Raw genomic sequence first — 27,328 nt, 5'->3', positions numbered from 1 at the left:
AACTAGCACCGATATTGCGAGAGAATACATATATAAATTGAGCAATATCACAAAATTACACCGACTATAATTTTCTCCCCGATATTGCCCCCCCCCCCCCCCCCACAACACTAAAACTCCTGATGCGTGCATCACCAGCATCACCCTGATCTCGGATGCTTCCTCAAAACATGCGCCAATATATAATCATTCAACCCAAATTCACACATATCAATCGAAAGCATCCCGATCAATTCCATCCCGAGATGATAGGCAATCAAAGTCACAAAATGACCCCCATTAGTGGTAGTACGGGGCTTGCCCAACTTATCTTCCAATAAATACACAAGGATCATGCGTGGAATATGAACATGCACCACACCGAAAATCGCTGCCAAGTACCAAATATCAGTCGTACAAGGTTTGTCAGTTTCCATCCGAAAATTTATAGTTCGCGCAATAAACCGTTGAATACAAATATGGCGGCTATCGGTGATGGTCGTGTACGGTTGCTTACTTGGTTTGTACAATGCATTACTAAGCCCATTCCAAACATCCGCATAATTAAAGCTCTTAACCTCATGAACACAATCCTTAATATATTGATTTAACACAGACCACGATATATTCTTTATAAATATCTAAAACGTCAACAAATTCCTTGAGATTCATACTCCGATCTTGCCCCCAACATGAAACGCATATAATTCTGTGTACTCGGGGCAGACAACTGAACCTCTAGTGTGGTCAAAAATCCAGTGTAAGTAGTGGATACACCAGGACGTTTATCATAAAAAGTTCTATCCAAGGATTGATTGTCACACCCCCAAATAGGGCCTGGGGTATTTGTGACTAATTATATCAAATCACAATTGTATAAACGAGAACGACTCTATATGAGACGTTTTATTGAGTTTTGCAGCGGAAGATAAATAGATTACAATGTATTTAAGGAACAACGCATTAAATGTCTTTAATTGATATGATATGTAATGAAGACTCAAAACATGGCAAGCAATCATCATCAAATTAGCAAATGCAAGTCTTTCAAATTATCCATGAATGACTTGTTGAAATGTTGCTTTCAATTAGCAAATACACAGCGGAAGCAATACTTAAGTACCTGAGAATAAACATGCTTTATGTAACACCAATAAAATAATTAAAATAAAAGCACTTAAAACTAAGCATAACCCTAAGGGCAAGATAGACAACTTACAACTAGCTCGGGTTTCAGTCTGTTACAAATCCACCCCCCTTAAGAAGATTCCGTCCTCGGAATCTGGTCTTGGTCAAACAAATGAGGGTAACGGGCCTTCATCAACTCTTCTGTCTCCCACGTAAGATTCGAACCTAAACTGTGTTTCCACTCGATCAACACCATCGGTATCTCTTTATTTCTCAACTTAGTCACCTTTCGGTCAATTACACGGACCGGCTCTTCCACCAATTTCTTATTTAAATCGACCCTTAAATCTTCTAAAGGAAGAAGTTGCGTTTCATCGTCGACTTTACACTTACGAAGATAACATACGTTAAATGTATTATGAATACCGGCTAACTCTGGCGGAAGATTTAACACCACAGTCTGATCATTTAACACTTCACTGATCGGAAACGGACCAATAAATCTAGGTGCTAACTTACCACGTTTACCGAATCTGATAACCCCTTTCCACGGCGAAACTTTTAGATACACTCGTTCACCCACATTAAAGGTTACCGGACGTCTACGCGGATCAGCATACATTTTCTGCCTATCTCTAGCGGCTTTCAACTTTTCTCTCGCAATTGCAACTTTTTCGGCTGTCATTTGAACAATTTCGGGACCTGAAAACTGTTTCTCCCCAGCTTCTAACCAACAAGTCGGAGTTCTGCAACGACGACCGTACAACATTTCATAGGGCGGCATTCCTATGCTCGAATGATATGAATTATTATACGCGAATTCAACCAATGGCAAATGTGTATCCCACGAACCACCATATTCTAACACACAAGCCCTTAACATATCCTCCAAAGTCTGTATCGTTCTTTCACTCTGTCCGTCTGTCTGTGGATGATATGCTGTACTTAAATTCACACGTGTACCCAGATTCTGTTGAAGACTATTCCAAAAATTGGACACAAATCTGGAATCTCTGTCGGAAACGATCGATAACGGCACACCATGACGACTAACTATTTCTTTCACATACAATTCGGCTAACTCACTTAACGAAGCTGTTTCACGAGTAGCAAGAAAATGAGCACTTTTAGTTAGACGATCCACTATTACCCAAATCATATCATGTCTTTTCTGAGTTCGAGGTAATTTGGTCACAAAATCCATCGTTATATGTTCCCATTTCCACTCTGGAATCTGTAACTGACGTAACGAACCATAAGGTTTCTGATGTTCTGCCTTCACTTGAGCACATATATGACACTTTTCGACATAACGGGCAATATCCGATTTCATTGTTGGCCACCAATACACTGTTTTCAAATCATGATACATCTTATTACTACCCGGATGTACTGTCAATCTGGATTTGTGAGCTTCCGTCATGATTAAATCCCTCAAATCTCCAAGCTTAGGCACCCAAACACGATTGTTTAAGGTCTTTAGTCCACGTGAGTCATCAATTAAGTCCACTTTTCGTTTGGTCATTTGTTCAGATTTAATATGTTCGTCCTCTAAAGCACGGGCCTGAATGGTTCTTAAACTGTTAATCAAATCTGAAGTTATATTCAAACGAAGAAATTTCACATTTTCACTTGACTTTTTACGACTTAGCGCATCTGCAACCACATTTGCCTTACCCGGATGGTATTTAATTTCACAATCGTAATCTTTGATCAACTCTTGCCATCGTCTCTGACGCATATTCAATTCTTTCTGTGAGAAGATATACTGCAAACTCTTGTGATCTGTACATATAACACAATGGGTTCCATACAAATAGTGTCTCCACAGTTTCAAAGCAAACACTACTGCAGCCATTTCAAGATCATGCACTGGATAATTCTTCTCATGAACTTTCAACTGTCGCGAGGCGTAGGCGATTACTTTATCTCTTTGCATTAATACACAACCCAACCCAGCATATGATGCATCACAGTATACCACGAAGTTGTCTGAACCTTCTGGTAAAGCTAACACTGGTGCCTGACACAGTAGCTGTTTCAAAATCTGAAAAGCCTTTTCCTGTTCATCAGTCCATCGAAAGGCTACATCTTTACGAGTCAACTTAGTCAACGGACCTGCTATTTTCGAGAAATCTTTGATAAATCTGCGATAATAACCAGCTAAACCCAGAAAACTCTTAATCTCAGTCGGAGTCTTCGGAGAATTCCAATTCATTACCGCTTCTATCTTTGTCGGATCAACTTTTATACCCTCGGCACAAATCACATGACCTAAAAACTGCACTTCACGTAACCAAAATTCACACTTTGAAAATTTTGCAAATAGTTGTTCACGTTTCAACAAGTTCAAAACCTGTCTCAGATGTTCAGCATGTTCACTTTCGGTCTTTGAATACACTAGTATATCGTCTATAAACACAATCACAAACTTATCTAAGAACGGACGACACACTCTATTCATTAGATCCATGAAGATTGCTGGCGCATTCGTCAACCCAAACGGCATGACAAGAAATTCAAAATGACCATACCTTGTTCTGAACGCTGTTTTCGGTATATCTGATTCAGCAACACGAACCTGATGATATCCGGATCGTAAGTCTATCTTAGAAAAGAATGAAGCACCCTGTAACTGATCGAACAAATCGTCTATTCGAGGTAACGGATACTTATTCTTCACTGTTCTTTTGTTCAATTCACGATAATCAATACACATACGCATTGTCCCATCTTTCTTTTTAACAAACAATACCGGAGCACCCCACGGTGAAGAACTCGGTCGGATAAACCCACGATCTAATAACTCTTGAATTTGTGACATCATTTCACGGACTTCAGATGGCGCTAATCGGTATGGAGCTTTTGCAACTGGAGTTGTTCCAGGAACCAACTCAATCTTATATTCGACTTCCCTTACCGGCGGCAGACCTGGTAACTCATCTGGGAACACTTCGGGAAATTCTGATACTATCGGAATATCGGCCACTGTTTTCTTTTCTTTCTTCGCATCAATCACATATGCAAGAAATGATTCACAACCCTTTGTCATCGACTTTTTCGCTTTCATCATGGTTATCAACGGAAAATTATACCCTCCCCGCTCCCCTCGGGCCACAACACGGGTTCCATCGGTCGAACGAAAGGTAATCATTTTCCTATCACACTTAATATTAGCCCTAAGCGAGCTCAACCAATCCATTCCTAATACTACATCAAAGCTAGGAATAGGCAACACTAAGCAAGTCACCGGGAAAGACTTCCCTTCAATCTCTATACAAACCCCAGACACATATGTTGTGACGGGTGTGATCTTACCATCGGCTACTTCTACACTAACCGGCTTGGGTAATACAGTAGCTGGTAAATTCAACTTAGCACAGAAATCTAAGGACATAAAACACCTATTGGCACCACAATCAAACAATACGCGAGCAGGTATTGAGTTGATTAGAAACATACCGGTGATCACTTCTTCGGTTGCCACAGCATTCTCAACCGACATCTGAAAAGCTCTGGCCTCTGCTGTTGGAGGGTTCTTCCTCTTCTGCCCACTTGAGGCAGTTGACCCTACAGCTGATGCTGAACGCGCTCCTGACCCTGCCCCGGAACTACCACTCTTGGACGGACAACTAACAGCACGATGCCCTGGTTTGTGACAACTCCAACACACACTATTCGGGAACTGACATGCTGAAGACTCATGCCCAACAACACCACACTTTAAACATCTTCTTGTAGCCTCAGAACACTGACCACTGTGAGAAGCTCGGCACGAGTGACACCAATTGCCTTTACCTGTTCCAGACCCAGAACCACTCTGGCCACTTTTACTTTTCGATTTAAACCCACTAAACTTCTTGGATTTGGATCCTGATTGACCAGATACTTGCCCACCTTGTTGTTGCACATTACCAAACATTCTGTTTCTGGCGGCTTGAACATCACTTTCTACCATTTTAGCCATCACAACAGCTTGAGACAACGATGTAGCTGTTCTAACAAAAGTTCGGTACTCTGGCAGAATGACATTAACAAAATGCTGGATACGAGATGCTTCATCCGGCACCCACTGTTGCACAAACCTCAGTTTATCCATATACTTCTCTACCACTTCATCGATAGTCATTTGAGGTGTCATCTTCATTTCAAGAAACTCAGTCTTGATTCGATTCATATCAAATTGATTACAATACTGTTCACACACCTTCCCATAAAACTGCTCCCACGTGATCATACTCACTTGCTCCTTTGGTATAGTGGAAATCAAAGAATCCCACCAAATCATAGCCCTACCTTTCAACATTCGACTAGCATACGTCACTTTCAACTCGGGTTCACACTGACACGCTTCAAACACCCTTTCAATTTCTCGTAACCAATTGAGAGTTACAGTCGGATCAGTACTTCCAGAAAACTCGGAGGGTTTGCAATCACGGAAGTTCTTATAGGTACATCTTTTGGGTGGTTGCAAGTAAGGTTGATGGAACATTTGCATTTGGTATGGATTCATCATCATGGGATTTTGGTAAGTAAAGGTGTTTTGTGGTGGCGTATAATATTGGTTAGGTATTTGATTCTGAAGCTGGTTCTGGGGCACATTAGGTATCGTTTGGGATTGCACATTTGGAAATCCAGGTGGTGTATCATCATTTCCAGAATGTCTCGCCAATTCAAGCTCATTAATTTTGTCTTCAGCCTCCTTTAGTTTGCTCTCTAACTGAAGAATGTAACTATTCTGATCATCATCAGACTCAATACCCTCTTCTGGTGCTCTGAATGTTCCGGGGTTGGATGGGCCAGTTGCGTTTCTATCAGCCATACCTGTGCTACAAAACAGCTCACACAAAAGCTTAGTGGATAACACTTAGTTCAATCACAACTAACACACGTATATCCTATTTTCACTTAGCCCCCACTCCCACAGACATGTTTGACTTGCCACAGGGTTTGGGAACAAAATACGCGCACGTATTTGCTGCCAAACCATGCTCTGATACCAACTTGTAACACCAATAAAATAATTAAAATAAAAGCACTTAAAACTAAGCATAACCCTAAGGGCAAGATAGACAACTTACAACTAGCTCGGGTTTCAGTCTGTTACACTTTAAAGTGTCAACACGAGGTTAAGTGAGTTCATAGGTTTGTCATAATAATGATTTCAATAATAGATATAGACCACAAGATTTAGTTTAGAAGTAGATCTCGCAGATCCAAAAGTTATGCCAGTTCGTGATATTTAGACTAAACGTTCAAGTTTGCCCCAATGACAAGTTGTGTCTATACTTGTCGGTTTAATTTCATTATTGAGTAATACAAAGACTTAGTCAAATGTATCGGGGACGTTACTCCCTATAGGCCTACCCCCAATAATTAAGAATGCATTTAACAAGCAATTAAAAATATCACTGTAGGGACTTAGTCGGACATAGCCGGGTATAGCATAGTTTAACAGTTGGTACTTGTGTCTAACGTATAAAACAGTTATAAAAGTTGCGCATGTATTCTTAGCCCAAAAATATATAAAAAGGGAGCTATGAAAACTCACGATACTGTATTTCGTATTTTACGAGTATGATGGCACTGAACAAGTGTAGTGTTGTCCTCGGATTCACGAACCTATATCAAGTATATAAATTAACACATATACTCGTAATCGAACAAGTTTATATATATTATTTCATTTGTTATATATATATATATATATATATATATATATATATATATATATATATATATATATATATATATAAGTATTTGTTTGATAAAATGATTTTAATAATTATAATGAATAAAGAGTTGTATTATTTTGTAATAATAATAATAATAATAATAATAATAATAATAATAATAATAATAATATTCATAATGGTAATGGTAATATTCATAATAATTACGATACTAAAAATAATGATAACAGTAATGATATTAATAGTATACTTATAATAAAAGTGATTAATACTATTAGTGAAATGATAATTTTAATAGAAATATTACTTTTAATAATAATAGTAGTTTTTAATAAAAATGGTAAGTTTAATAATAATAATAATAACTTTGTTAATAATTATTAATAATTAATAATAATAACGATCTTATTACTAATGATAGTTTTTATATTAATACTACTTAATGATAATACTAGTAATGATAATAATATTAGTAATAACGATAATAATAATAATCTTACTTGTAAATATAACTATGATAACTAATACTTAATAATAATAATAATAATAATAATAATAATAATAATAATAATCATAATAATCATAATAATCATAATAATCATCATCATCATCATCATCATCATCATCATCATAATCATAATCATAATCATAATCATACTCATAATCATAATCATACTCGTAATCATATTCATAAATGGTAATTAATATTTGTATTAGTAATAATAATAATAATAATAATAATAATAATAATAATAATAATAATAATAATAATAATAATAATAATAATAATAATAATAATAATAATAATAATAATAATAATAATAATAATAATAATAATAATAATAAAAATAAAAAAAGAAAAGCTACCTTATAAGCCTTCTACAAAAAAAATGGCACGGACCGGGTTCGAACCCGAGACCTCCCGCTCACTCCCTAACACCCTTGACCATTACTCCATTCATGTTTTTCTGTTAGACTACGAATCCTATATATTATAACCTGTTTGTAAATCTGTTTCTATTTCTTCTTCTTCTCTAAAAATCAAACTCGACCAAACTCATTTAAACAATAAATACAAATTGGTTTTGGGATTTAACATAAACGAATTAAGTTTGGAATTAACAGAAAAAGAAAAGAAGAAGAAAAAAAAATATCAAGAGTTGTTGCTGCTGCTGTATACGGTTTTCAAAAGAAAAAAAAATAAAATTTGATTTCGATATTAGGACATTTTGAGACCTCCATTCCTTCATGAAATATTTTCCAAATCAATCCTAGAAACTGTTTGAACCATCAATTTAAACAGAAACATCAACACAATTACAAATTTTGTGATGAACAATTTAGTTGACTTTTTAAAAAATAACTTTGACTCGAAAATTAAGATTCGATATGATGAATTGGAATTTGAGGTTTTGCGTAAAGTTTCATTAGAGAATTCCTAACATAACTACACTTATAGATTTTGAAATTGTATTCGAATTTGAAGTTTTGTGAAATTGAACTAAGAACAGAGTTATACGGTTTAAAAAAATAATATATTTTTCTGCTTTGATTTATGAATCACAGTAATGGATGTGAGAATAACAGATGCACTTCGATTGTTTTATAATCCAAAATTGTCGACTGAAAACAAATTGGAGGCCAGTAGGAGATTAAAATAATCGGAGATAAATAAATAAATAAATAAAACTGGATCGTGATTTTAATAAAAATTTTAAAAGCAGATATGATTTAAAAGTAATTAAAAGCAGATTCTTGATCTAAATAAAAAAATATAAAAGCAATTGGTGATTAAATATATAAATGATTTGTACACTTCTTTTAACTTTTTAATTTATTTTGATATTAATTATTAATAATAATAATTTGATATTATTATTAATAATAATAAAAGTAATAATAATGATAATAATAGAATTAATAATAAGTATTAATCATAATAATTAAAGATATCAATAATAATAATAATAATAATGTTAATACTAATGATAATAATTTTAATAATTATAATAATATTACTAATGGTAAAAAAAATATTGATAATAATATTGATATATAACAATATTATTATAATAAAAATGATAATTTTAGTTATAATTAATAATAATGATAATAATCATTATAAATGTTAATAATACTATTAATAATAATAATATTATTAATAATAATAAGTGGTATTAATAATAATGATATTTATAATAACCTTATCACTTTTAGTAAAAGTGATAATACTAATAATATTAATGTTATTTATTATTAATAATAACATTAGTAATAGTTGTAATACTTGTAAATGATAATGATGAGTGATAATAATAATATCAATATAATAAATTAATATTATTACATAATTATTTACAAGTAATAGTTCGTGAATCGTCGGAATTAGTCAAAAAAATAGGTTTAAATTTAGTCGGAAATTTCCGGGTTATTATAGTACCTACCCGTTAAAAGAAATTTCGTCCCGAAATTTTAGTTGTTGCCATCAGTCGGCATTGTTCGTTCATAGACGAGGATATTTACGTTTTATTTGGTCTTCACGTTCCCAGGTATACTCGAGGCCTTTCGTGAATTTCAACGGATAGAATATTGTTTTGTTTCAAGAGTTTAAATTATACGAACCATAATTTCTATAGGTTCTTCGATGAAGTGCATTTTATCGATAATGCGGTGGTTATCTAAAGATTAACAAGAGTGTTATTTGACTAGGCTATCCTCAAAAGGGATGATGGTGTTATACAAGCATTTTAGTAAACTGAACACATGAAATGTGTTATGAATAGTATTGAGCTCATTTAAAACTTTGAGCGTTTATGCCACAATATTAGGGCAGACAAAACAGAGAGTAGTTCATGAAAATCACAGTCATGAAATTTGATAGAGATCATCATTGTTTACAACAAGAATGATGAATATGAGTTGAAAAATAGAGTTTTATCATCGTTGAGTAATGTGAATAAAACGATTTGATTATAGGAAGAGTATAAGCGAAGCTATCACAAAAGAGTGAAATGTAGAAATATCTGTTTGCTTTAACTTTTGACGTAGTCACGATTGTTTTCCAGGATTCAAGGGATTAAAGAAAATCTTCATAATTTTTATAAGATTTGATTCTCCGGTAATTAAGGAAATTAAGATTTCCTTTAATTAAATGCGGTGAATTGCCTCGATTGCTGTGTCTGGAATTTCGCTATAAATTAGCTTCTTCCGTTTCATTATCTTCACCACTTCTATACTTTCTTCCTCAATTCATATTTCCAAAAAGAGTTGTTAATATGCTCAATCCCGTATTAATACTTGTTATTATATTGACCATATATGCAGTCATTCTTCTTTTTCATTTACCACCAGAGGAATCTGTTTACTTCTACTATGCCCTTGGGGTTATAATGTTTTTAATTCTCCCGTGTCTTTACGTTGCAATCCGTATTGATATACACGGTTTGTAATTTCGGTATCGTTATCGGGCTTTATATTTTCCCTTATATATCGGAGCTCTTTGCCTTTTTATTTTCTTCTCGACTCTAAGTAAAGCGAGTAATAGTCCAGAATTTGTAGGTATGAAGTTTCAAATAGACCTACTGTTCTAAGCGTAATATCACGATTTGATTTGGTAAATTACCAGAATTACTGAGGATAGAACTATCAAGAATATATTTTCTTGATATGTTAAGAGGTTAAGTAGAATGTAAGAGTCATGTAACATGGTAAATGATGATTATAAAGTATATGAATCATCATCTTCCATTAAAAATTTAGCATGACTTACTGTAATATAATCACGTTGGCCTGACGTCATTATATTATACTAACTCATTCTTCAATTCCCAACACTTCTTCAAAATATTTATAATTTATACTTAGGTTTTACAGAAGTTTCCAATATAACGTAATACATATAGCATGAAGAGGTATATAATTTCGAACGAGAATATTTATGAAAATATCTTTAGAAATATCGAAGATATAAAATTTTGGAATTTCTAAGTTCGAAAGTTGATGAAGAAAAATTTTCCGCAAGCTTTTAACATGACTCGGAGCAAGATATTCTCTACAGATTTCATCGGATCCAGAATTACCTGGATTCTTTGAATATAGGGTTTGGTCCTTGTATTTGTCCATAGTCTCCTTCTTGGTTAGCTCAATCCATTTTTCAGTTCCAAATCTGAGCTTTTCCAATACGTCATTCTTTATCATCAAACTTTTGGCCATTAAGACAATCTATAGCTTTTGCTGCTTCGTCAGCATTCTCAAGTTTAACGAATCTGAATCATTGATTATCAATCCGAGGTGTTTCAAGAAATTTTATTTTTTGATGATTAAACGCTGATTGTAATCGTCAACGGATCTAATGGTTGACGAATAGGCGTTGTTGATTTCAAAAGTAATGAATGATAATTTCGGTGGTTTGATGTGATAATTCGTCATAGAATACGAATGAATATAATTCATGAATGTAGAGATCTTTAGGAAGATAACACCTGCTAAAGCTTTACTTGGATTCTGATATATCAAAATCAGAATATGTAATTGAAAATGGTTGTTCTTTAGTGAACGGATACATATATCTTTAGTGGCGATTTAAATTAGATATTCTCCTGTTACGTTGGAATTTATCTACAAAAGGTATAACGTTAGATTCTGTGAATTGTCCGATTTGTAACACGCATGTGGAGCGTCTTAATCATGTTTTCTTCGACTGTTCGGTTGCCATTGACACTTGGAGGTTGGTTCGTACATGGTTAGATTGCGGGTTGCCTAATTTCTCACGTTGGTTAGATGTTGAGAGTTGGATCAGAGATGCAAGATTACCGATTTCATCAAAGTTGCGAATTACTTCGATTATTGTGACACTCTTGTGGGCCTTATGTTGTTTCCGGAACGGCGTCGTTTTCAATGATATTGTTATTCGTAGATGTAATTTATTTGATATTATTAGACTTTACTCTTTTCGTTGGCTTAAAAACCGAGGTCATGAAGTTTCAAATTGGAACTTATGGCTTTAAAGGCCTTTGTAATTTCCTCTCTTAGCACCTTGCTAGGGAGCGCTCTATATTTATAAAATTTCGATCTTTGCCGTTAAAAAAAAAAAAAAAAAAAAAGAGTTGTAGAAGGAGATAAAGTTGACTGTTAGAATGTCTCGACCTAAGACATTGGAGGATGCATATAGTTTGGCCGAATTACAAGAGGAAACAATTGTGGCGTCTAAGAAAAGGTATACTCCCCTCGTAATAGTTCCATGATCTAATTCAACTAGCTATTCTGCCCGATATGTTCATAAGGGATGCAATGCTGCTAAAACAGTAGGTTTGCCACCAGTTAACACTCAATTAACTTTAACCAACACACCTAATAGTAGTAATAGTGGATCATGTCAGAATAGGAAAAGTTTGATACAAAAAGAGTATGGGGAGAAACAGGCAAAAAAGTAGTGTTATTATTGTGATCAACGATATTCGGCGTAACACAAGTGTAGTGGTTAAATGTATTCCATTGAAGTACTTGGGAATGAAAACGAAACCGAAAGTGAAAGTCAAACGACACAAGATGAACCACACATCTCATTTAACGTTATCGGACTATGAGAATAACAGGTCAAATAAACAAAAAAAGGACGTCCACACTTTGATAGATTTCGAGATCACTCACAATTTTATAAACCTTGATACTGCAAAACAGGTGGGATGCTATATCAAACAAAGGGGGCCAATGCAAGTAATGGTCATGGCAGTAATTGTACCCTTACACAACAACTGAATGTGAAGGAGTAACATGACAATTTAAAGGGGAAACTTTTACGGGTAGTATGATGCTTTAGCCAATTAAGAGAGTGTGAGATGGTTTGGGCCATACAATGGTTAAGCACTTTGGGTGACATCGTCTCGAACTTCAGAGACCTAAAGATGTCATTTATGTATGAAGGAAGAAGAGTTTACCTTAGAGGTACAAATAAAGATGTCATGAATGGTTTCAAAGGGAAAGGGGGCACACGGGGTTGTAAATCTCGTTATTTTTCTTCGTTATATTTCTCCGAGATCTTGTTTTTAAAGCAGTCGAGACGAGATGTCATCTGTCATCTCGCGAGATCTCTCGGTTAAGGAGGTCAAACTTGGTTGCTCATTTATCGGATTTTCATGTAAAAACTTTGATTGTCTCGCTTAATTTTTCGGATTTTCATGTAAAATCTCGTAAAAATGTGTGTGTGTGTGTGTGTGTGTGTGTGTGTAGTCAATGTAAGTGAGCGTTCAAGATCTCCCAAAAAAATGTCCAAACGAGATCTTGAAATTCGAGTTCTCCAACGGCGGGGCACATCTTCTCAGCTTTATAAGGCTGTTAAGTCGGATGCAAGCAGAAATGTATCCACTCGCTTTCCTGCCCAAGTTTAGTAGTTTGGTTAGGTATTAATAGATCAAGTCAGTGAGCAGTTAGTTACATTTGATGATTCTATAAGTATTTATTCGTTCTTTATTCCTGTAATCAGGACGTTATACTATGGTTGAGCTAATAAACTCGTTTCATTTCAATTTCATAGTTCTTTTTTTAACCCTAGAACTATCTGTTGGGAAATTACGGCCTCACTAATTCCCACCACCCAGCCCAACAATAATAGTAAAGAAATAAGAACAATACACAACACAAGATTTAACGTGGAAACTCCAAAACAGGAGAAAAACCACCAGCCCCCAAAGAGAGAAATACACTATATCACAAATTATTACAATGATATAGACGACTCTCTTAAGCCAACTACACTCTCCAAAATATTTAACTAATACAACTCTCAAACAAGGGTAAGAAAGAAAGAAATAATCAAATACTTAAAATGTATTGATTGGTGCGATTTGGAATGAAGACTTAGCCCCTCTTATATAACCAAGTCACTCACCCCTCACATCTTCCTCCCACCAATGTGGGATAAACATATCTTCTACTAGCCAAAATAAACCAACAAATCTCCACCTTTTGGATAGAAGAAGATAACCATGCTTCCACATTGCAAGGATAACCGATGTAGACGCTTCCTCGACGACAACTTCAAGATCCTTATCTTCATGCCGTTGACATTATCTCCCAAGAGACAAAACTTGCATCTTCATCGAACATTGTCTAAACCGACAATCATTGTCATCACAGACAATCATAACTCTTAACAAAAATTATCATACTCCACCATTAAGAGTATAGCACTTAGAATATCACATTCCAAGCATTTCACCTCGGCACATGTTGTTGAACAACCAGCTGAAACTTTATGGTGCAACTTCCTTGTTTGGCTTTCCCGAAAGTCCCATCAGCTACAACATCAGTTTCCACCACACAGCCTGCATCAACGCCAAACCAATGCCCATGTGTAATTGTGGAACCGCTAACGAACATCCCTTTCCACGGTGGCGCGGACACACCATGAGGATGACGTGACTTCAGAGGAATTCGTCACTCTCCGTAACAACGGAGACAATGTTAGCGTCTTTGGAGCCATTTGCCGGATTAGCTCCACCGGGACAATTAACCCTTACATGTCCAGTCTTCCCGCACTTCCAGCATGTCAGATTCTTTCTAGAGTTTCTCTTCTGCCTATCCGAACACAACACTATCGTATCTCCTGATGACGAGACCCCGTTACCTTCCAGTCTTTTCTCCTCGGATAGGAGCTTGCTAGTAACGTCTTCAAACTTCAGAGTTTTCTTCCCATACATCAAAATAGGTTTCATGTGTTCATAAGACGATGATAAAGATAATATCAACCTCAAAGCTTTATCTTCATCATCCGTTTTAACTCCAATAGCCTCCAGTTCTGAAACAATACCGTTAAGAATACTTAGATGATCTGAAATCTTTGAACCCCCATCCATACGCAGAGTATGAAATTGTTCTTTAAGACACAACCGATTTGAGATGCCCTTGCCCTGGTACAACTGCTCTAGTTTAACCCAAAGCACCTTTGTCGTTGATAACCCGTGCACATTTGCAAGCACGTTCTTTGCAAGACACAAACGAATCGCACTTGCTGCCCTCAAATCCATATCATCCCATTCTTCTTCATCGAACTTACTGCTAGAATCACTGCCAGGAACAAGGGTGGGTTTACCCTTCAAAGCCTTGTGTAAACCGGACTGAATCAACACATCCTTGACTTGAACCTGCCATAAGCCAAAATTGATCATCCCATCAAATTTCTCTACATCAAACTTCATTGGACTGAACTTCGACATCGTATCCGTATCCTATAGACAACAACTTTCTCTGATTTTGCTCACGTTTCGAATAGCCAAAAGATGTAGCAGGTAGCCAGGACCCTTTAAATCGGAAATCCACAACTAGGCCACTAACAAATCCAACTATTACTACGAATCAGAAAAAATATTGTCTAACCAGATACCCTATACGATCAATAGAACTCGTTTCTGATGTGGACGATCCACTCACGTGGCAACCACAGAGCATACTCTGACTCCTATAACCGAGACCCCCGTCAAACCTGACGCTCTGATACCAGTTGTTGGGAAATTACGGCCTCACTAATTCCCACCACCCAGCCCAACAATAATAGTAAAGAAATAAGAACAATACACAACACAAGATTTAACGTGGAAACTCCAAAACAGGAGAAAAACCACCAGCCCCCAAAGAGAGAAATACACTATATCACAAATTATTACAATGATATAGACGACTCTCTTAAGCCAACTACACTCTCCAAAATATTTAACTAATACAACTCTCAAACAATGGTAAGAAAGAAAGAAATAATTAAATACTTAAAATGTATTGATTGGTGCGATTTGGAATGAAGACTTAGCCCCTCTTATATAACCAAGTCACTCACCCCTCACATCTTCCTCCCACCAATATGGGATAAATATATCTTCTACTAGCCAAAATAAACCAACACTATCAGGTTGAATGTGAGGTTCGATTTTGAATCCCGGTTGAACATTAAATAAAATCAGAATTTTTTAACAAAGTGTACAATTGATAGAGAAAAACAAAAACGTACTAGTGATTTGTGAGGAGTGTTGAAACAGAAAAGCCACCGTCTGCCATCATCGCTTTGCACCACCTCCGGCCACCAATCACCGCTGTCAGACACCTCCAGCGACCTAACATCAAAAAATCTATGGCTTTTTGGTTATGTTCTGAAATGTTCATTTAAATAATTTAAACATCCTACACCTCCCTTTAAACTACAGATTTCTATTTTTTTCATTTTATTCAAATTAATTACCAACTTTCATTTTGGACATTGCGCCAAAAAAATTGTAAATTGTGACTAAAAGGTTGTACATTAGGCTTAAAAGTTTGTACATTGCCCAGATCTGATATTTAGTAGTATGTTGGTGGTGATTTTGCCAAGAGAAAAGTAACCACCCGCCACCGCCGGTTTAAAAAAAATGAAAAGATAGCAAAAACCACCGCCGCGTGATGGCTGCCGGAAACAGCCACTACTTGTCAGATCTGGCCGAAGCTACGCCGGAGAAAGAGGGAAGTATTCGCCAGAGTTCATGGTGGTGGTGGATAGTGAAAATGGATGGGGTGGTGGATAGTGAAGGTGGATGGAGGTAATGGATGACGGTGGTAGATAGCAGAGGTGGTTGGAGTTGGTGGTTGGAGGTGGTGGTTGGAGGTGGTGGTTGGAAGTGGTGGTGGACTGGTGGTTTTTTAAAATATCACATGGAGAAGATGATTGAAGAGAGAAGTTTTATACGGAGTAAATAAAGAGATAAGAATCCCGTGTTTTGGACAGTCAAATTCTAGCTTTGACTATAAAACCTGTCATCCTTTTGACCATTTGTCAGTTCTGTTACAGACTTTTTGTACTATTGTGTTATCTTCAATCTTCAAAACTTTTTAAATAAAAACCTTTTAATTTTCTATATCATACATACGTTTTGTATTTTAATTTTTTTTTTTAAACATCATTTTTTTTTAAACATCATTTTATTAATTCGTGCAGTGGCGGATCTATGTAAGGGCAGCCGGGGTCAGCTGCCCCGGTGATCCAGATCTGTCGAAGTGTATATATATGTGATGAGTTAATTTGGTATCTATGTAAATGTATTTGAGCTGCAAGAATCTGCAGTAAAATTGCATTCAAAAATGGTGAAATCATTTGAAGAAGATTAGTACAGATTGTAGACCCCACTTGCAGTGATTTGTACTTTTATTTTCTTTTAAACCTACATTTATGAAACAAATATATAATTTCACCCTCAACATATTAAAACTTACCATTATAATCCCTAATGTTCAACCTGTTAGCAATTAATTTTATTCGGGAAAAAATATTACAAGTACTAAACATTGTTGGGCTGTAACTATGGTTTTAATAACGATACGAAAGTTCACACTAGCCCTTCAGAGTTTTATGGAGTATATTTTTACATAACAAGTATCGTCTGTTTATCAACATAAGTGTTAGTTTTCAAGTTTATTAAACTATCGTATAATCATTTGAATTTTGTGGTAAGACAACTAAGGCCATGATACAACACTTGAATATTAACTTGACAAAAAATAAAAAAAATTAATTACAATAATATTGAAAAATAAGATGTTGGTTGCTCTCTGATCTATATGATTAATATTTGCGACTTTAGTGGCTCAAAACATTTATCTTTCACGATAATTTTTTTTTGCTCCCGATGCAAAAAGTTTCTGGATCCGTCACTGACTTCGTGATGATCTTTTTCTTGAAATAGAATTTCTTAGCACGAGGCAGATGTAGGCAATTGTATTAGTATTTGTATGTGTAGACGTTTATTGGACGGATCTTAGGTCGCTTGGATCGTATCTAGAGGCGAAAAACACTAGAGACGATGTAAACCGAGATTTGGGTCGTGTTGGGTTCGTAACGGTCAAACCTAGAGGTGAATCTAGATTAGAACGAAGCCTAAACGATTAATTTCGGTGGTATTCGGTGTTAGGGATCGATAGGGATGAAAACTAGACGACTAGGGTTAATGGAATGTGTAAACTCACAAAAGAGGCTTTAACCCGTATATATACTGCATAACAGACACAGTCGTTCGACTGAGTGACTCAGTCGGTCGACTGAGTCACACAGTCGGTCGAGTGTGTGAACACACTCGGTCGACTGTGTATGCAGTTTAACATATTGAATATTATATAATTAAGCACACACAAACACGAATATAAATATAATCAATAGTCATACAATAAAGTCAGCATTGCTTCAACGGCATCCCCTTCACATTATGTGTTGGGGCTGGGGATTAGGTCATGGGTTCGAGCATCGCTCTGCCCATCCTATTAATAAATCTGCCTGAAATATGGATATTCAGATTGACCTCAGGGAGTTTTTCTCCCGGATCCAATCAGGATTCAAACTCGGTCCGCCTTCCCCTCGGGATGGTTAAAGGATCGGGTTCCTGTAATGCGATTCGGGTTTCCTCCCGAACGCGTGTGTGTGCGCAAATGATGAGTGTCGTTGGAATAAATGATACGCTGATGCAAGCTTGCCGTTCAAAAAAAAAAAAAACAATAAAGTCATTACATAGTTGAATGTATTAAATCGATAACATAAACTACGGCTGGGGATTCATGCACCAACAAACTCCCCCTAAGACCTAGCCGTATTACAAAAATTCAACTATCAATCAGTAAAAGGACCAGTCACCCAGTTCTTCAAGTAACAGAGTTTCACAACCCTGCAATACTGTTCAGCCTGCACACGATTTTCTGGGCGATAAAGCATCTTGTTGTAGTATAGGGTAAACATGTCTTCTTCACAGCAATTTCTCAACCAGATTGGATCGAGAACCCTGATACTATCATTGAAATCTCCTCCATCCTTATCTAACACAATAACCGCTTCCTCCGAGCGTTCATCATAATACCACCAACGAAAACGAGGGCTGAAGTGCTGCGGCATTTTCCTCAATAGAATCTTTCGCATATACTTCACAGGTTGATATTTAACTATCTTCCTTCTGATGCCCGTTTTCTTGTTCATCCTATAAGAGATCTTTGGAATTTGGGGTCGAAAATCTTTGAAATTAGGCGAATTATATGATCTTATCTTACGAACCAAAAGATCATGAATTCCAACATAATCCTGATATAACATCTTAAGCCTAGCAACCTGCATAAATTCAAAATATGGTAACGAAGTGAACTCGTGTGCGTTTTTGATGTAATTCACTCCGTGTTCTTTCTTATCGCGTAAATATCAAACTCTTTGATGTAGGCCCAAGCAATAATCTTCCCTTTAGCACGCAAACTCTCGCAGTGCTCAATAAACTTCAAAAATTGAGGCTCCACCTCAGGTTTCATCACATACTTACGGATTCTCATTGATATCTTCCAATCCTCTTCCAGAACCTCTACTTTTTCTTTATTAATCTTCACAGGCAAAAACCCTTTCGGCAACACACTCTCTTGTTCTTTCTGTTCTTTCTCCTTGCATTTCCTATTCAAACGCTCATCGTTCATTTGAAAATAATCCGCAAAAGTTGGAAGATCATCATCAGCAAAACCTTCATAACAAGGATACGGATCTGTTGGCTCATCCTCAATTATAACCTCATCAAAACTTTAAAAGTAATTAAAAGCAGATTCTTGATCTAAATAAAATATTCGACGAGTCTCACATTCATTAGTCGGGTATAGTTTGACTTTCAAGGAAAAGATCGACGACAGTTGATTGATTTTTGTTAGTTGAGGTCGGGTGATTATTCGACGAGTAGTCATAGGACTATATACCTTCTTGACAAAATAAAAGGTTTAATTAGCATACAATCCATGTCACAGGGGATCAATTAAGTGAGCACCGTTTGTTATCATTGTTTATTTCTCTCATTTATGATTTTCAAAACCACTCTCTCACTATTGGAAAAACTCCCGTATTTTAATTTAAGTAGTTGTAATTCAATCCAATAAAACAAATTACTCCATGTGGATCGACGAGACTTACTTTTAACTAGCTACATATGACCGGGATTTGTTACCCTTTTGTGTGTTAGTAAATTGAACGTTTTTGTCCCATTTTTATAAGTATAATAAACGCACATGATAGTGGTAACATGCACATTGAAAAAAACCATTTAGAACGTTTCTTTTTCAAAACCCTTAAAAATGCTAGGTGAAAACAAGTGGCATGATCTAGCACAAGATACCCTTACGCCACAACTAAGGTCAATTACGGAGTCAGTTTAGAGTGGAGGCGTCCCAAATGTTTAAGATTTTATTGATTCCATTTATGCAACTATAACAGATTTTACTAATTTTAAAGCTCTAGTGATGATCACAGCTATCGCTACGTGAATGTTTTTTAAACATGTATTATTTAAGAAGCACTGCTTGAAAGGTACATGTCCTATATCTTTGAAAAAATTGAAAAATCTATAGTAGAGTCCATTTAAGAGACTGAGATTGCCTTTTTTTTAAAGGCAAGCCCTCCAAAGCGTAGCAGGTGGGAATTGAACCTGAGTCCCTATGAAACTTTCCAAACATCTTACCACCAAGCCACCTCTTGGGGTTGACTGAGATTGCCTTGCATTCTTTGACGAGTACGTTTGCAAAGTTAACAAAGTGTAGGTTGGAGATACTATATATGAAGATCTTATTGGACATGCATCTGATGCGTGTAATCAGATGGAAAAAAGCTGGGCAAAGCTGCTCACTCGGGCCTTGGGCAGAGTGATTACCACAACAGTAAAGGGATGCTTCTAAAGCTACTAGTGGCAACTCTTCTAATTACCCAAAGGCAAGAAAGTGGAGAAGGCTGGGCCGTAGCTACTATACTAGGATAAAAGTATGACCTCTTTAAGATCATTCGACAAATTTTAGAAGCGGTCGCGACAGCTATCTTTGCTGTCACCAACACCGGATCACCAATACACGCCACGAATGACGCCATCAAAACCATTTGAATTCAGTTGATCATTCACGTCCACCTCCAGACACGATCGTAAATCCTCAACCTCTTGTACACCCTCCTTACAAAAACATTGCAAGTTTTCTTTTTAAGTGTTAGTATGACTTTAATTGTATATTTACCTGATGTCAATGGCATTGTGATGTCAATGGCATTGTGTTTATTATCATGTCTAATTTATTCTAAGCATACTTGAATGAAGATGGTAGTGCTACAAACTACTAATTCTCTAAAGCCCTCGAGCCAAAATCCCCCCTACTAAATTCTCTAAAGCCCTCGAGCCAAAATCCATATTCAAAGTGTGGCTTGTAACCGTGAAAGATTATACAAAGAAAAAGTAATCCATATTCAAAGTGTGGCTTGTAACCGTGAAAGATTATACAAAGAAAAAGTTCCCTGAGGAAAATTTTCTCTCAAAAGTTTTTGATAAAATGTTTAAGGTCGGTATCGTTTCATAGTAATTACTCTAGTCATTTATTTATAATTATTTTAATCCTTTAACGAATATAACTTTGAGGTTGTGGAATATCTAAAAAGTTTTCAAACATAATTTTTAAAAATGCTTTATTTCAAAGATATTATTCAAAAACTTGTTAGAAATTTCTAACACCCTAAAATTCTATTCGTTATCAGATAAAAAATAATTAATAATAAATGAGTAGAGTAATAAAGATAAAGCGATACCTACTTTAAATATTTCATCAACGGCTTTTGAGAGAACAACTCATTCCGGGAACTTTTTCTTATGTTTATATCATTTACGGTCACAAGCTAGACTTTGAATATGTACTTTGACTCAAGGGATTTAAATAGTTTAATAGTTTGTAACAGTGTCATCTTTATTTAAGCCTCTTTATTTAAGCCTGCTTAGAATACATTATTTATATTTATATATAACAATAAACACAATGCTTTAAACATCTGGTAAATCTACTATTAAAGCCATAACACACTTAAAAAATAAACGAGAACTTACAATATCACTGTAAGGTGCATGTACAGGAGTCTCGGTATTTACAAATGTGTCTAGAGGTGGCGGTGAAGAATAAACTGAACTCAAATGATATTTAAAAGCCTCGGTTAAGTGATTCGGTGTGGGTGGAAACAAAGATGGCTGCCACTGCAAAAAAAAAAAAAATTTATTGAATGACTTTTGCCTTTAGCTCATTACAAAAGCTGCCACTACCAGCTTCAAAACAACCTTTACCATTGTGATAATCACTCTACCTAAGGCCCGAATGGGCAGATTTTCCCAGTTTTCTGTCACCCGATACACATCAACAAATGCATGTCCAATACAATCATTAGAACAACATCTCCAATCCATTTCTTCGTTAACTCTCAAAATGTAACCGCCACATAATGTAAGGCAGTCTCACTCTCGTTTATAGACTCAATAGATTTCTCTCAGTCTTTTAAAATATTAGACACACGCCTTGTTCTTTTCAACTGGTGCTTCTTGGATGATCCGTGTTTGAAAGAATCATCATGTGTATCAATACATGTTTTCAACATTCGAGCTCCAAAAAATAGAAGGATCGGTTACGGTTGAATGAACGAAATCAATAAAACCTTGAACAATTGGGACGCGGGCATTGTGAACTGACTCCGCAATTAACCTTAGTTGTGGCTTAAGGGTAGCGTGTTTTAGATCACGCCACTTAGTTGTTTTCATTTTAGTATTCCCGTCCACATCAGTGGAGGAAGTCGAAGCCATATGTAAGTAGTTTAGTAACTAACATTAGATTATATACGAATACCATCTTAAAGGACAATGGTTATATAAATGTAATCAGTTCTATATGGTAGATTAGATTAGGAGCTCTAATAACACTCAATAGGAATTTTGTGGACAGAAAATGAAAATAATAATGTACCTATAATTTAAGAAAAGTGTGCATGATCTTTTAAATATTAATACATATCACTTGTCTACAAAATAATAAAATTTTTATATATTATTAATTTGATTTATATTTTAAATACAGTTTAAGCAAATTCAAAAAATTTAAAACCAAATATCGAATTCCTTTCGAACAAGGTGGAATTGAGCCCTAAACAAGGTAGCAATTTACACCTAGCAGAGTTGTAGAAGGTAGCAATAATCGACTAGCTACATGGAAGGTAGGTTTATTGTCTTCGGGTGGTAGACTAACATTATTAAAGTCGGTAATGGGGAGCCTAGGTACTTACTATATGTCGTATTTTAAATGTCCGGAAACGGTTCTCAAAAATCTTGAAGCTCTTCGTGCTAGATTTTTTTGGGGTAGTACTAACTCTAAAAGAAAGATGGCATGGATAAAGTGGGACCAAATACTAGCTTCATTCTCTAAAGGCGGGTTGAACATCGGTAGTTTGAAGGTTTTCAACTTAGCCTTAATTATTAAATGGCGTTGGCGTTATCTTACTTCTCCGGATGATATCTGGGTTAAAGTGATTAAGGCATTACATGGTAACAATTTTGATTCAACCTTCGGTAATAGCCCATGGTGTACCACTGTTCAAACATGCAAAAACGTGGTCAGTGATAATGTTCTTGCCCAAAACTTTATACACATGGAGGTTGGCAATGGTAGAAAAGTAAGTTTTTGGCACGATACGTGGTGCGGTCCGTCGGCTCTTACTTCTCGTTTTCATAGGCTCAACCATCTCGGCACAAACAAGCTCGACACACTAGCTAATAAGTGGGTAAATTGAGATTGGAGGTGGTCTTGGTCTAGAGAAGACATCGGTGGCAGAAATTTGTTGTCTTTGTCGACTTTGCTAGAACGGATACAAAATATACATATATCAGAACGTGATGATCGATGGAGGTGCTCTCTAAATGGTGACGGATTATTCACAGTAAAAGATGTAAGAGATCATATTGATAAATCGACATTGCCTACTCACAATATTCATACGACTTGGGTAAAAATTCTACCAAAGAAAGTGAATGTGTTTTTGTGGCGATTTAAATTAGATATTCTCCTGTTACGTTGGAATTTATCTACAAAAGGTATAACGTTAGATTCTGTGAATTGTCCGATTTGTAACACGCATGTGGAGCGTCTTAATCATGTTTTCTTCGACTGTTCGGTTGCCATTGACACTTGGAGGTTGGTTCGTACATGGTTAGATTGCGGGTTGCCTAATTTCTCACGTTGGTTAGATGTTGAGAGTTGGATCAGAGATGCAAGATTACCGATTTCATCAAAGTTGCGAATTACTTCGATTATTGTGACACTCTTGTGGGCCTTATGTTGTTTCCGGAACGGCGTCGTTTTCAATGATATTGTTATTCGTAGATGTAATTTATTTGATATTATTAGACTTTACTCTTTTCGTTGGCTTAAAAACCGAGGTCATGAAGTTTCAAATTGGAACTTATGGCTTTAAAGGCCTTTGTAATTTCCTCTCTTAGCACCTTGCTAGGGAGCGCTCTATATTTATAAAATTTCGATCTTTGCCGTTAAAAAAAAAAAAAAAAAAAAAAGAGTTGTAGAAGGAGATAAAGTTGACTGTTAGAATGTCTCGACCTAAGACATTGGAGGATGCATATAGTTTGGCCGAATTACAAGAGGAAACAATTGTGGCGTCTAAGAAAAGGTATACTCCCCTCGTAATAGTTCCATGATCTAATTCAACTAGCTATTCTGCCCGATATGTTCATAAGGGATGCAATGCTGCTAAAACAGTAGGTTTGCCACCAGTTAACACTCAATTAACTTTAACCAACACACCTAATAGTAGTAATAGTGGATCATGTCAGAATAGGAAAAGTTTGATACAAAAAGAGTATGGGGAGAAACAGGCAAAAAAGTAGTGTTATTATTGTGATCAACGATATTCGGCGTAACACAAGTGTAGTGGTTAAATGTATTCCATTGAAGTACTTGGGAATGAAAACGAAACCGAAAGTGAAAGTCAAACGACACAAGATGAACCACACATCTCATTTAACGTTATCGGACTATGAGAATAACAGGTCAAATAAACAAAAAAAGGACGTCCACACTTTGATAGATTTCGAGATCACTCACAATTTTATAAACCTTGATACTGCAAAACAGGTGGGATGCTATATCAAACAAAGGGGGCCAATGCAAGTAATGGTCATGGCAGTAATTGTACCCTTACACAACAACTGAATGTGAAGGAGTAACATGACAATTTAAAGGGGAAACTTTTACGGGTAGTATGATGCTTTAGCCAATTAAGAGAGTGTGAGATGGTTTGGGCCATACAATGGTTAAGCACTTTGGGTGACATCGTCTCGAACTTCAGAGACCTAAAGATGTCATTTATGTATGAAGGAAGAAGAGTTTACCTTAGAGGTACAAATAAAGATGTCATGAATGGTTTCAAAGGGAAAGGGGGCACACGGGGTTGTAAATCTCGTTATTTTTCTTCGTTATATTTCTCCGAGATCTTGTTTTTAAAGCAGTCGAGACGAGATGTCATCTGTCATCTCGCGAGATCTCTCGGTTAAGGAGGTCAAACTTGGTTGCTCATTTATCGGATTTTCATGTAAAAACTTTGATTGTCTCGCTTAATTTTTCGGATTTTCATGTAAAATCTCGTAAAAATGTGTGTGTGTGTGTGTGTAGTCAATGTAAGTGAGCGTTCAAGATCTCCCAAAAAAATGTCCAAACGAGATCTTGAAATTCGAGTTCTCCAACGGCGGGGCACATCTTCTCAGCTTTATAAGGCTGTTAAGTCGGATGCAAGCAGAAATGTATCCACTCGCTTTCCTGCCCAAGTTTAATAGTTTGGTTAGGTATTAATAGATCAAGTCAGTGAGCAGTTAGTTACATTTGATGATTCTATAAGTATTTATTCGTTCTTTATTCCTGTAATCAGGACGTTATACTATGGTTGAGCTAATAAACTCGTTTCATTTCAATTTCATAGTTCTTTTTTTAACCCTAGAACTATCAGGTTGAATGTGAGGTTCGATTTTGAATCCCGGTTGAACATTAAATAAAATCAGAATTTTTTAACAAAGTGTACAATTGATAGAGAAAAACAAAAACGTACTAGTGATTTGTGAGGAGTGTTGAAACAGAAAAGCCACCGTCTGCCATCATCGCTTTGCACCACCTCCGGCCACCAATCACCGCTGTCAGACACCTCCAGCGACCTAACATCAAAAAATCTATGGCTTTTTGGTTATGTTCTGAAATGTTCATTTAAATAATTTAAACATCCTACACCTACCTTTAAACTACAGATTTCTATTTTTTTCATTTTATTCAAATTAATTACCAACTTTCATTTTGGACATTGCGCCAAAAAAATTGTAAATTGTGACTAAAAGGTTGTACATTAGGCTTAAAAGTTTGTACATTGCCCAGATCTGATATTTAGTAGTATGTTGGTGGTGATTTTGCCAAGAGAAAAGTAACCACCCGCCACCGCCGGTTTAAAAAAAATGAAAAGATAGCAAAAACCACCGCCGCGTGATGGCTGCCGGAAACAGCCACTACTTGTCAGATCTGGCCGAAGCTACGCCGGAGAAAGAGGGAAGTATTCGCCAGAGTTCATGGTGGTGGTGGATAGTGAAAATGGATGGGGTGGTGGATAGTGAAGGTGGATGGAGGTAATGGATGACGGTGGTAGATAGCAGAGGTGGTTGGAGGTGGTGGTTGGAGGTGGTGGTTGGAAGTGGTGGTGGACTGGTGGTTTTTTAAAATATCACATGGAGAAGATGATTGAAGAGAGAAGTTTTATACGGAGTAAATAAAGAGATAAGAATCCCGTGTTTTGGACAGTCAAATTCTAGCTCTGACTATAAAACCTGTCATCCTTTTGACCATTTGTCAGTTCTGTTACAGACTTTTTGTACTATTGTGTTATCTTCAATCTTCAAAACTTTTTAAATAAAAACCTTTTAATTTTCTATATCATACATACGTTTTGTATTTTAATTTTTTTTTTTAAACATCATTTTTTTTAAACATCATTTTATTAATTCGTGCAGGGGCGGATCTATGTAGGGGCAGCCGGGGTCAGCTGCCCCCGGTGATCCAGATCTGTCGAAGTGTATATATATGTGATGAGTTAATTTGGTATCTATGTAAATGTATTTGAGCTGCAAGAATCTGCAGTAAAATTGCATTCAAAAATGGTGAAATCATTTGAAGAAGATTAGTACAGATTGTAGACCCCACTTGCAGTGATTTGTACTTTTATTTTCTTTTAAACCTACATTTATGAAACAAATATATAATTTCACCCTCAACATATTAAAACTTACCATTATAATCCCTAATGTTCAACCTGTTAGCAATTAATTTTATCCGGGGAAAAATATTACAAGTACTAAACATTGTTGGGCTGTAACTATGGTTTTAATAACGATACGAAAGTTCACACTAGCCCTTCAGAGTTTTATGGAGTATATTTTTACATAACAAGTATCGTCTGTTTATCAACATAAGTGTTAGTTTTCAAGTTTATTAAACTATCGTATAATCATTTGAATTTTGTGGTAAGACAACTAAGGCCATGATACAACACTTGAATATTAACTTGACAAAAAATAAAAAAAATTAATTACAATAATATTGAAAAATAAGATGTTGGTTGCTCTCTGATCTATATGATTAATATTTGCGACTTTAGTGGCTCAAAACATTTATCTTTCACG

The 27,328-nt window shown here is 35.9% G+C and overlaps 2 long non-coding RNA genes across 3 annotated transcripts; both read right to left on the bottom strand.

The window, feature by feature from the left end:
• Positions 1-990: 990 nt before the first annotated feature.
• On the bottom strand, positions 991-16,464 carry LOC139897118 (uncharacterized). Of its 2 annotated transcripts, XR_011776446.1 has the most exons (4): positions 16,107-16,464; positions 15,799-15,901; positions 6,659-6,729; positions 991-1,102 (listed from the first exon to the last, which is right to left on the bottom strand). It is a non-coding gene; the product is annotated as an uncharacterized lncRNA (long non-coding RNA). The 2 variants fall into 2 exon arrangements; XR_011776445.1 differs by having other exon boundaries at positions 15,799-16,464.
• Positions 16,465-21,857: 5,393 nt separating this feature from the next.
• Positions 21,858-26,364, bottom strand: LOC139897116 (uncharacterized). The gene is made up of 3 exons (XR_011776444.1): positions 26,025-26,364; positions 25,717-25,819; positions 21,858-25,430 (listed from the first exon to the last, which is right to left on the bottom strand). It is a non-coding gene; the product is annotated as an uncharacterized lncRNA (long non-coding RNA).
• Positions 26,365-27,328: the final 964 nt, after the last annotated feature.

This window comes from Rutidosis leptorrhynchoides, chromosome 3 (genome assembly GCF_046630445.1).
Source record: "Rutidosis leptorrhynchoides isolate AG116_Rl617_1_P2 chromosome 3, CSIRO_AGI_Rlap_v1, whole genome shotgun sequence".
NCBI lineage: Eukaryota > Viridiplantae > Streptophyta > Magnoliopsida > Asterales > Asteraceae > Rutidosis > Rutidosis leptorrhynchoides.
This window is presented reverse-complemented; position numbering and strand designations above follow the sequence as displayed.